This window comes from Salmo trutta, chromosome 29, assembly GCF_901001165.1.
Source record: "Salmo trutta chromosome 29, fSalTru1.1, whole genome shotgun sequence".
In the NCBI taxonomy this organism is placed as follows: domain Eukaryota; kingdom Metazoa; phylum Chordata; class Actinopteri; order Salmoniformes; family Salmonidae; genus Salmo; species Salmo trutta.
In genome coordinates, this window is record NC_042985.1 from 3182284 (window position 1) to 3192736 (window position 10453).

The window sequence follows — 10453 nt, forward strand, 5'->3', positions numbered from 1 at the left end:
TTGTCATCTCCCGTCTGGATTACTGCAACTCGCTGTTGGCTGGGCTCCCTGCCTGTGCCATCAAACCCCTACAACTCATCCAGAACGCCGCAGCCAGTCTGGTGTTCAACCTTCCCAAGTTCTCTCACGTCACCCCGCTCCTCCGCTCTCTCCACTGGCTTCCAGTTGAAGCTCGCATCCGCTACAAGACCATGGTGCTTGCCTACGGAGCTGTGAGGGGAACGGCACCTCCGTACCTTCAGGCTCTGATCAGGCCCTACACCCAAACAAGGGCACTGCGTTCATCCACCTCTGGCCTGCTCGCCTCCCTACCTCTGAGGAAGCACAGTTCCCGCTCAGCCCAGTCAAAACTGTTCGCCGCTCTGGCACCCCAATGGTGGAACAAGCTCCCTCACGATGCCAGGACAGCGGAGTCAATCACCACCTTCCGGAGACACCTGAAACCCCACCTCTTTAAGGAATACCTGGGATAGGATAAAGTAATCCTTCTAACCCCCCCCCCCCCCCCCCTTTAAAAGATTTAGATGCACTATTGTAAAGTGGTTGTTCTACTGGATATTATAGGTGAATGCACCAATTTGTAAGTCGCTCTGGATAAGAGCGTCTGCTAAATGACTTAAATGTAAATGTAAATGTAAATTTAAATTTTACCCATTTACCATTAGATGTCCTTCTTTGCAAGGCATTGGATAACCTCCCTGGTCTTTGTGGTTGAATCTGGTTTGAAATTCACTGCTTGACTGAGGGACCTTACAGACAATTGTATGTGTTGGGTACAGAGATGAGGTAGTCATTCAAAAATCATGTTAAACACTATTAAATGCACACAGACTGAGTCCATGCAACTTATTATGTGACTTGTTCCGCACATTTTTACTCCTGAACATAGTTAGCCTTGGCATAACAAAGGGGTGGAATACTTATTGACTCAAGACATTTCAGCTTCACATTTTTTTATTAATTTTTTTAAAAAAAATCTGAAAACATAGTTCCACTTTGACATTATGGGGTATTGTGTGTTGACCAGTCATACAACATTTCAAATGAATCCATTTTAAATTCAGGCTGTAAGAACAACAAAATGTGGAAAAAGTCAAGGGGAGTGAATACCTTCTGAAGACACTGTACATGACCCAGAACACATCACAACATATAACATAACAATGAACGGGAGTTAAGACAGTGCAAAGTGCTTAAAAGAGTTTAAAAGAGCAAGTTTTAAAAACATGTGCAATCTGTGGTCAACAAACCTCCAATCTGGTATTAAAAATCAATCAGAAAAAAAGTATAGTTTTAACTCCTTTTGCAAAGTGTTCCAAGATTATGCAAAGTGTACATTGATCAAAATATGAATTCAACAGGACCTTTCAAATGTCCTAGAACATTGAAAAAGAATAACAGCAACAGAAACATGAGTTAATTAAAACACACAATACAAAAATAAAATAAAAGGAATGGCTTAGCTTGAGAATGTGTTTGGGCTCATGACATTGGACTAGAGATTGTGTTTGGGCTCATGACATTGGACTAGAGATTGTATTTGGGCTCATGACATTGGACTAGAGATTGTATTTGGGCTCATGACATTGGACTAGAGATTGTGTTTGGGCTCATGACATTGGACTAGAGATTGTGTTTGGGCTCATGACATCGGACTAGAGATTGTGTTTGGGCTCATGACATCGGACTAGAGATTGTGTTTGGGCTCATGACATCGGACTAGAGATTGTGTTTGGGCTCATGACATTGGGCTTTAGAATGTGTTTGGGCTCATGACATCGGACTAGAGATTGTGTTTGGGCTTATGACATCGGACTAGAGATTGTGTTTGGGCTCATGACATCGGACTAGAGATTGTGTTTGGGCTCATGACATCGGACTAGAGATTGTGTTTGGGCTCATGACATCGGACTAGAGATTGTGTTTGGGCTCATGACATCGGACTAGAGATTGTGTTTGGGCTCATGACATTGGACTAGAGATTGTGTTTGGGCTCATGACATTGGACTAGAGATTGTATTTGGGCTCATGACATTGGACTAGAGATTGTATTTGGGCTCATGACATTGGACTAGAGATTGTGTTTGGGCTCATGACATTGGACTAGAGATTGTGTTTGGGCTCATGACATCGGACTAGAGATTGTGTTTGGGCTCATGACATCGGACTAGAGATTGTGTTTGGGCTCATGACATCGGACTAGAGATTGTGTTTGGGCTCATGACATTGGGCTTTAGAATGTGTTTGGGCTCATGACATCGGACTAGAGATTGTGTTTGGGCTTATGACATCGGACTAGAGATTGTGTTTGGGCTCATGACATCGGACTAGAGATTGTGTTTGGGCTCATGACATCGGACTAGAGATTGTGTTTGGGCTCATGACATTGGACTAGAGATTGTGTTTGGGCTCATGACATTGGGCTTTAGAATGTGTTTGGGCTCATGACATTGGGCTTCAGATTGTGTTTGGGCTCATGACATTGGGCTTCAGATTGTGTTTGGGCTCATGGCATTGGGCTTCAGATTGTGTTTGGGCTCATGACATTGGGCTTCAGATTGTGTTTGGGCTCATGACATTGGGCTTCAGATTGTGTTTGGGCTCATGACATTGGGCTTCAGATTGTGTTTGGGCTCATGACATTGGGCTTCAGATTGTGTTTGGGCTCATGACATTGGGCTTCAGATTGTGTTTGGGCTCATGACATTGGGCTTCAGATTGTGTTTGGGCTCATGACATTGGGCTTCAGATTGTGTTTGGGCTCATGATATTGGGCTTCAGATTGTGTTTGGGCTCATGACATTGGGCTTCAGATTGTGTTTGGGCTCATGACATTGGACTAGAGATTGTGTTTGGGCTCATGACATCGGGCTTCAGATTGTGTTTGGGCTCATGACATTGGGCTTCAGATTGTGTTTGGGCTCATGACATTGGACTAGAGATTGTGTTTGGGCTCATGATATTGGGCTTCAGATTGTGTTTGGGCTCATGACATTGGACTAGAGATTGTGTTTGGGCTCATGACATTGGGCTTCAGATTGTGTTTGGGCTCATGTTATTAGGTTACATTTATTGAAATAGGAAAGGGTATTCTCAGTGGTGGAAAAAGTACCCAATTGTCATACTTGAGTAAAAGTATAGATACCTTGACAGAAAGTTACTCAAGTAAAAGTAAAAGTCACCCAGTAAAATATTACTTGAGTAAAAACCTAAAAGTATTTGGTTCTAAATATACTTAAGTATCAAAAGTACATGTAATTGCTAAAATATACTTAAGTATCAAAAGTACATGTAATTGCTAAAATATACTTAAGTATCAAAAATAAAAGTAGAAGAAGTATAAATAATTTCAAATTCCATATTTTAAGCAAAGCAGACAGCACCATTTTCTTGTTTTTAAAATGTATGTATAGCCAGGGGCAGACTCCAACACTCAGACATCAATAACAAAAGATGCATGTGTGTTTAGTGAGTCTACCAGATAAGAGGCTGTAGAGATGACCAGGCATGTTCTCTTGATAAGTGTGTGAATTGGACACTTTTTCTGTCCTGCTAAGCGTTCAAAATGTAACGAGTACTTTTGGGTGTCAGGTCAAATGTATGGAGTAAAAAGTACATTATTTTCTTTATGAACGTAGTGAAGTAAAAGTAAAGGTTGTCAAAAATATAAATAGTAAAGTAAAGTACACATACCCCCAAAAACTACTTAAGTAGTACTTTAAAGTATTTTCACTTAAGTACTTTACACCACTGAGTATTCTAGGCCATATATTCTATGAAAGGGTCTCACATAAAGCAGTTAACCAAATAGCTACCTGGACTATCTGCATTGACCCTTTTTGCACTAACTCTTGTGACTTGTCACATACGCTGCTGCTACTATTTATTACGTATCATGTTGCCTAGTCACTTTACCCTTACCTATATGTTAGCGGAGGCTGGTGACTTGAAAAATTTAGGAGGATGGAAGACGCACACTATAGGCGCGGAACGCACAAAGACGACAAAGAGTGTTTAAAAAATCATCAAAGACAAATGATTTTAAACTAAAGCATTTAATAAAGACATTTATAGTACAATATTGTAAGGAAGGGGAATGAGAGGGCTACTTACAGTGTTGGGAAGGGATCACAGCAGTGACTGAATGAGGGTATGAAGCAAGAGTTGAGGTGTTTAGAGACTTGACCAGTGCAGGACAGGATTTGACTGGGAAGATAAAAACTATAAGACAACAGACTACACAGTTAGACAAAAGAGGTATGAATGAGTTAGTCCAAGCAAGGAGTAAAATCATTGATGTGTAATAATGTGATAGTGTTTGTGATTGACTCTACATACAGTAATGAGAGAAAATTGATAGGGGGACTCACAGTGCTTAGAGAGGAAACACTCAATGTGCCAGTGGATGACCAGGCACATGAGACATGGCTTCAGTTCATGTCAGGAGAGAGTTGACAATGGTAGTAGAGTGGAGTAGTCATCACCTCTTAATCAGTGAACAGGAGGGGATTTAGCTGTAAATACAAAATGGCAGATCCATTCCATTACAGTTGCACCATTGTAGGTTTGAATAACAAGTTTCTCCATGAAGTTAAACTCAGATATCTCAAAATTCACAAAGTCAAATAGACTGTGCATCTCGCCCACTTGACACATCAAAGTACCTGACGATAACGGAAAACAAGCAAGCAGACTGGTGGCACCATAGGTCCCAGAGTGATGGGGCAATTGTTACCCCTGGGGCCCAGAGTTTTTCTATATCTGTTAACATAACCAGGAAAACTCTGGACCCTATAAGGTATGACAGTGATTAATCAGTTGTAAAAAGGTTTTACAAGGGACCAGTTTTTCAGGTCACATGGTTTTAAAAAACTGAAAAAAACTCCTGGCCCTGGGGGAAGCAACTTTATACTTGTTCATATGAATCACATTCAGACTAAATTAGGAGGTGGTTTTCCTCTACCCAGACACAGAGACAACAATTAATAGAGAATAGAACTCACAGGGCTGAGCTTTATGCATGTTTGTATCGCGCAGGTCTATGCAACTGTAGGCCTTAGAAAATGTCCTCACATCTGTAACCACTATTGTGTTGATAGATTCATTCCAGTTAAACATTTGGGATTAAAATGTATCGGCATCCTAGCCAGACCAATGTTGAATATAAACCACATTTGATCACATTCACATTTTCTCCGGACACACCAATGGACTATAAATACACAACGTTACCAGTTAGTTTACCCGGACCAAATGGACAGCGCACATAGGCTGTATGCAACAGCATTTATTAGTAGTATACCGTTGATCAGACTGAAAGATTGTCTCGTTTTCATCCCATACACCATGTCAGATCTCTAATTATAAGGTGTAGCCTAGGCTGCTGCAACATTTATGTAACAAATGTGTGTTTGTGTTTGTCCCGAGTGCTTATGTGATATCATCTGTGCTGAATAAATATCGGAGGAATGTGGAATGCCTCTTGAACGCGCGCGAAACAATCCGCTGCGTCAACCTCTCTTTAATCACATTTGCAATGGATGATACGATGGAAGCTATCAAATCATTCTGATTTGATTTCGACATCCCAGAAAAGACAATCGAAAGTTCCATATGTTCAGGAAGTAAAGCATCGTAACGTGCAATAACCGCTGTAAGCGGACTTTTCCTCTTGTGGTGTCCTCTAAAAGCCTATTAATTGCATGCCCAAAAACCCAATGGTGTTGATAAACCGCTTGAGAACATCCCAATTTCTTCTTACTTTCTCGTTGTGTTGTGCAGTTTGAATACGCAGACCTTCGTTATGATCTATGCGGCTTTTCCCCCAGAAGCTTAAATCTGATGTGGGCATGTATATGCTCCCTGGTTTTGTTTCGCGGTTTAGCTGAACGATCGATGTTCTTCAGGTCACTGTACCCACCTTTCGACCAAGGCTCAGACTTCCCAAAAAGCAGGCTAGCAATACAGGCGGCTTGATGACAGGCTCCCTGTTAACCAGCTATACTTTTGATACCAATTGGTATTGAACGCCCTCACCTTTGCATCTGTCTTCATGAAACGAATTCTCAGTTTTAATTCGCACCTTTTCCGTGTACCCCAGAGAATGAAAGGGGTTTTTCAACAAAGTCAACAAAATTGTTGGTAATGTTGGCGTTGAAAACTAGAGCTGGTAGCTAGCTACTGCTACTAACAGGGCACATTGAAATAAATTGCACTAACTGGGCACAAAAATACATTCTAAAACCAAGAAAACAATTTTTAATCTACTTCCTCCGTCTCCTGTAATTTGAAGAAACTAATTTGAAAAAAAGTTCAACTATCACTTTTCAATCTCTATCTAATAATGTCACCAAGTTTCTCAACACATAGAAACCCCATTACAACTCACTTGGTTCGTTCTCTGATCCTAATCCTATGATTGGATGAACAACGTGTCAGTTAATTCTGCAAAAGCTTTGATTGGTTGGAGGTCGTCCTCCGGAAGTGGTCATAATTACCATGTATGTCTATGGAAGGGGGTGAGGCCTACAAGCCTCCTAGGTTTTGTATTGGAGTCAATGTACCCAGAGGAGGACAGAAGCTAGCTGTTCTCTGGCTACACCATGGTGCTACCCCAGAGAGTGCTGTTGAAGTTACTATAGACCTTCATTGCAAAACAGTGTGTTTTAATTATTTGGTGACATATTAATATATTTAGTATAGTTTAATCTAAAAAGGATCACTTTTTTAGTGTTTCACTATTTTTATTTTTATGAAATTTCACTGAGGAGGATGGTCCTCCTCTGAGGAGCCTCCACTGGTATATGTACATATCTACCTCAATTACCTCGTATCGCTGCACAGTTTTTGTAACTGTTAGGGCCCAGGCTATCCACCTATTTTTGTGACTGTTAGGACCCAGGCTATCCACTTGTTTTTGTGACTGTTAGGGCCCAGGCTATCCACTTGTTTTTGTGACTGTTAGGACCCAGGCTATCCACTTGTTTTTGTGACTGTTAGGGCCCAGGCTATCCACTTGTTTTTGTGACTGTTAGGACCCAGGCTATCCACTTGTTTTTGTGACTGTTAGGGCCCAGGCTATCCACTTGTTTTTGTGACTGTTAGGGCCCAGGCTATCCACTTGTTTTTGTGACTGTTACAGTAGTTAGCCTGGATTATATCCCAGAACACATATTGCAGGATCTTGGTCAATGGTGAACCCTACAATACTGTGAACCCTACAACAGTAATAATGTTCAGTACACTGGTCAAGAACCTCTTTGTTCAAAGTCGCATACCATATGTAGATTTGTATTTTTTTTTATTTACCCTTTATTTAACTAGGTTGCTAACACTAATTTTAGCTACGTGGCTAACGTTAGCTAGGCTAGGGGTTAGAGGTATGGATAGGGTTAGGAGTTAGGATAAAGGGTTAAGGTTAATGTTTATTTTAGAGGAAGGGTTAGCTAATACGTTAAATAGTTGCAAAATATCCTAGCTAAAAAGTAGTAAGTAGTTGTAAAGTTGCTAATGAGCTAAAATGCTCAAGTTGTCCATGATGAGGTTCGAGCTCGCAACCTTTGGGTTGCTAGACACTCGTGTTATACGCCCGACCAATCACCCTACTTTAGTTTTTGCCTTAAGTGGCCTTCTGTCTTACAGTATTTAACCATACCTAACCTATCATACTAATTTGAGTGTCCCGGATTTACATGTACTATGTCCAATGACCTCACTGGCACAGCTGACACCAATGTAGTGAATTCTACCATTTCACTTCTTAAAATCTGATTTTAAAATACCACTATTTTGGTATTTGTTTCATTAGTCCACTGTTGATACAGTCCAAAATGGTTTGCATGTCAGCAATCAAGATATAGAATTTTAGAAAAATAGAGTGATGCATTTTGCTGGCCTACACAAATCTCTTCATGAATCTCGTGATTTGACATCCTAATAAACAACTTCTAGGATGGTAGGTTCAAACTGATGTACGAAGCGATCGATAGAGCAGCGAAATTTAATTCAGGATGAGTCGTCAGGCAAACTTTAACCCTAACCTTAACCACACTGTTGCCGAGCATAGCACTGAATGCAAGGGAAGCCAGGGAAGCCAGCGAGCATTTGGCCTCAATAGATAAAAAATGATAAAATAATAACCAATCAGTGTTGAGTGAGCTCAGCTGTAAATGGTCCTGGCGCACCAAAACAAAGTGTCAAGGGAAGCCCGTTTGGATTTGGCTTCAGACCAATCACATCACATCAAGCCAAACGTCATTGACAGAAAACATGACTTGTTGCATCTTGTTGTGTCGTTGTCCTTCGGTGGCTAGCTAGCTAGCTAGCTAAAATCGTTCCTTTTCCTAAATTAGCCATGGATGGAGATAGGGATTTGGAATTGTGCTATTACTTACACTACCATTCAAAAGTTTGGGGTCACTTACAAATGTCCTTGTTTTTGAAAGAAAAGCAAAACATTTTGTCCATTAAAATAACATCAAATTGATTAGAAATACAGTGTAGACATTGTTAATGTTGTAAATGACTGTTGTAGCTGGAAATGGTTTTTGCAAAGAAAAAGCCATATCTCAGACTGGCCAATAAAAATAAAAGATTAAGATGGGCAAAAGAACACAGACACTGGACAGAGGAACTCTACCTAGAAGGCCAGCATCCCGGATTCGCCTCTTCACTGTTGACGTTGAGACTGGTGTTTTGCTGGTACTATTTAACGAAGCTGCCAGTTGAGGACTTCTGAGGCGTCTGTTTCTCAAACTAGACACTCTAATGTACTTGTCCTATTACTCAGTTGTGCACTGGGTCCTCCCACTCCTCTTTCTATTGTGGTTAGAGCCAGTTTGCGCTGTTCTGTGAAGGGAGTAGTACACAGCGTTGTACGATATCTTCAGTTTCTTGGCAATTTCTTGCATGGAATAGCCTTCATTTCTCAGAACAAGAATAGACTGACGAGTTTCAGAAGAAAGGTCTTTGTTTTTGGCCATTTTGAGCCTGTAATCAAACCCACAAATACTGATGCTCCAGATGCTCAACTAGTCTAAAGAAGGCCTGTTTTATTGCTTCTTTAATCAGGACAACAGTTTTCCACTGTTCTAACATAATTGCAAAAGGGTTTTCTAATGATCAATTAGCCTTTTAAAATGATAAACTTTGATTAGCTAACACAACGTGCCATTGGAACACAGGAGTGATGGTTGCTGATAATGGGCCTCTGTACGCTTATGTAGATATTCCATAAAAAAATCTGCCGTTTCCAGCTACAATAGTCTTTTACAACATCAACAATGTCTACACTGTATTTCTGATCAATTTAATGTTATTTTAATGGACATAAAATGTGCTTTTCTTTCAAAAACAAGGAGATTTCTAAGTGACTCCAAACTTTTGAATGGTAGTGTAATTCTCCGTACTGGCCAATGATTATAATGGCGATTCTGGTCCAACCATAAATTCATACATTGTGCCCCTGGCCTGAGAGGATGGAAGTTCAACATGTAGATCGATGTAGTAACGTTAGGCTAATGTTAACTAGCTGGCCTGGCGCATCGTTGCCCATGAAAGGAAGTTAGGCTAACGAGCAAGCATTTTAGCCAGGTACCATGGACAGCCACATCATATTTAGCTTACTTTGATTGGACTAAATAGTTTTTGGTATCTTTTAGTTGTCACTGTATTAGACTAAGCATAGGTGATTAGATGATGTGGAAATGTTGATGTTGAAATGGTGCTTTCTTGACCATGCAGTAGGTCATGTAAAGGGGTTTGTAACATGTTTTGTGGACTTCACCTGATAGAGGTTGCTCTCCAGTTTTGTGATAAAACAATGTTGTGGTTGAATCTTGTGGCAAGGCATACAGTATGTAGCCTAGTGATTAGATCGTTGGGCCAGTAACTGAAAGGTTGCTGGATAGAATCCCCGAGCTGACAAGGTAAAAATCTATCGTTCTGCCTCTGAGCAAGGCAGTTAACCAACCCACTGTTCCCCGGGCGTCGAAGATGTGGATGTCGATTATGGCAGCCCCCCCGGACTTCTCTGATTCAGAGGGGTTGGGTTAAATGCGGAAGACATTTCAGTTGAATGCATTCATTTGTACAACTGACTAGGTATCCCCCTTTCCCTATGAACTAACAGGTTATAGAGCAAACAACGCAATTATTGTAACTTGGCTTCCTGGTGATTTTACCCACGCATCGCTACTGGAACCATGTAGGAGGTAGTGCTGAGCGATTAACCAAAACATTTGTTATTTTTCGGTTTATAAACAAGTAATTGACAGACATCATCATTCTGGGTTTTTTTCTGGGAGCTCAATGTCCAGTTTCTGTAGAGATAAATCAGATCAAGCCTGAACTGTGCGATTTAGTAGGGAGTTGTAGTTTTCAACCGGCCAATATTCTACATAGTTTAGCGCAGAAAACATGGTAATTAACTATAATGACCATAATCCATTGTGTG

General features: G+C 40.7%; 1 long non-coding RNA gene across 1 annotated transcript; it reads right to left on the reverse strand.

Annotated features, from left to right (window-relative positions):
- Positions 1–3895: 3895 nt before the first annotated feature.
- Positions 3896–4439, reverse strand: LOC115166776 (uncharacterized). Its single transcript, XR_003870363.1, has 3 exons — positions 4371–4439; positions 4114–4221; positions 3896–3977 (listed from the first exon to the last, which is right to left on the reverse strand). It is a non-coding gene; the product is annotated as an uncharacterized LOC115166776 (long non-coding RNA).
- Positions 4440–10453: the final 6014 nt, after the last annotated feature.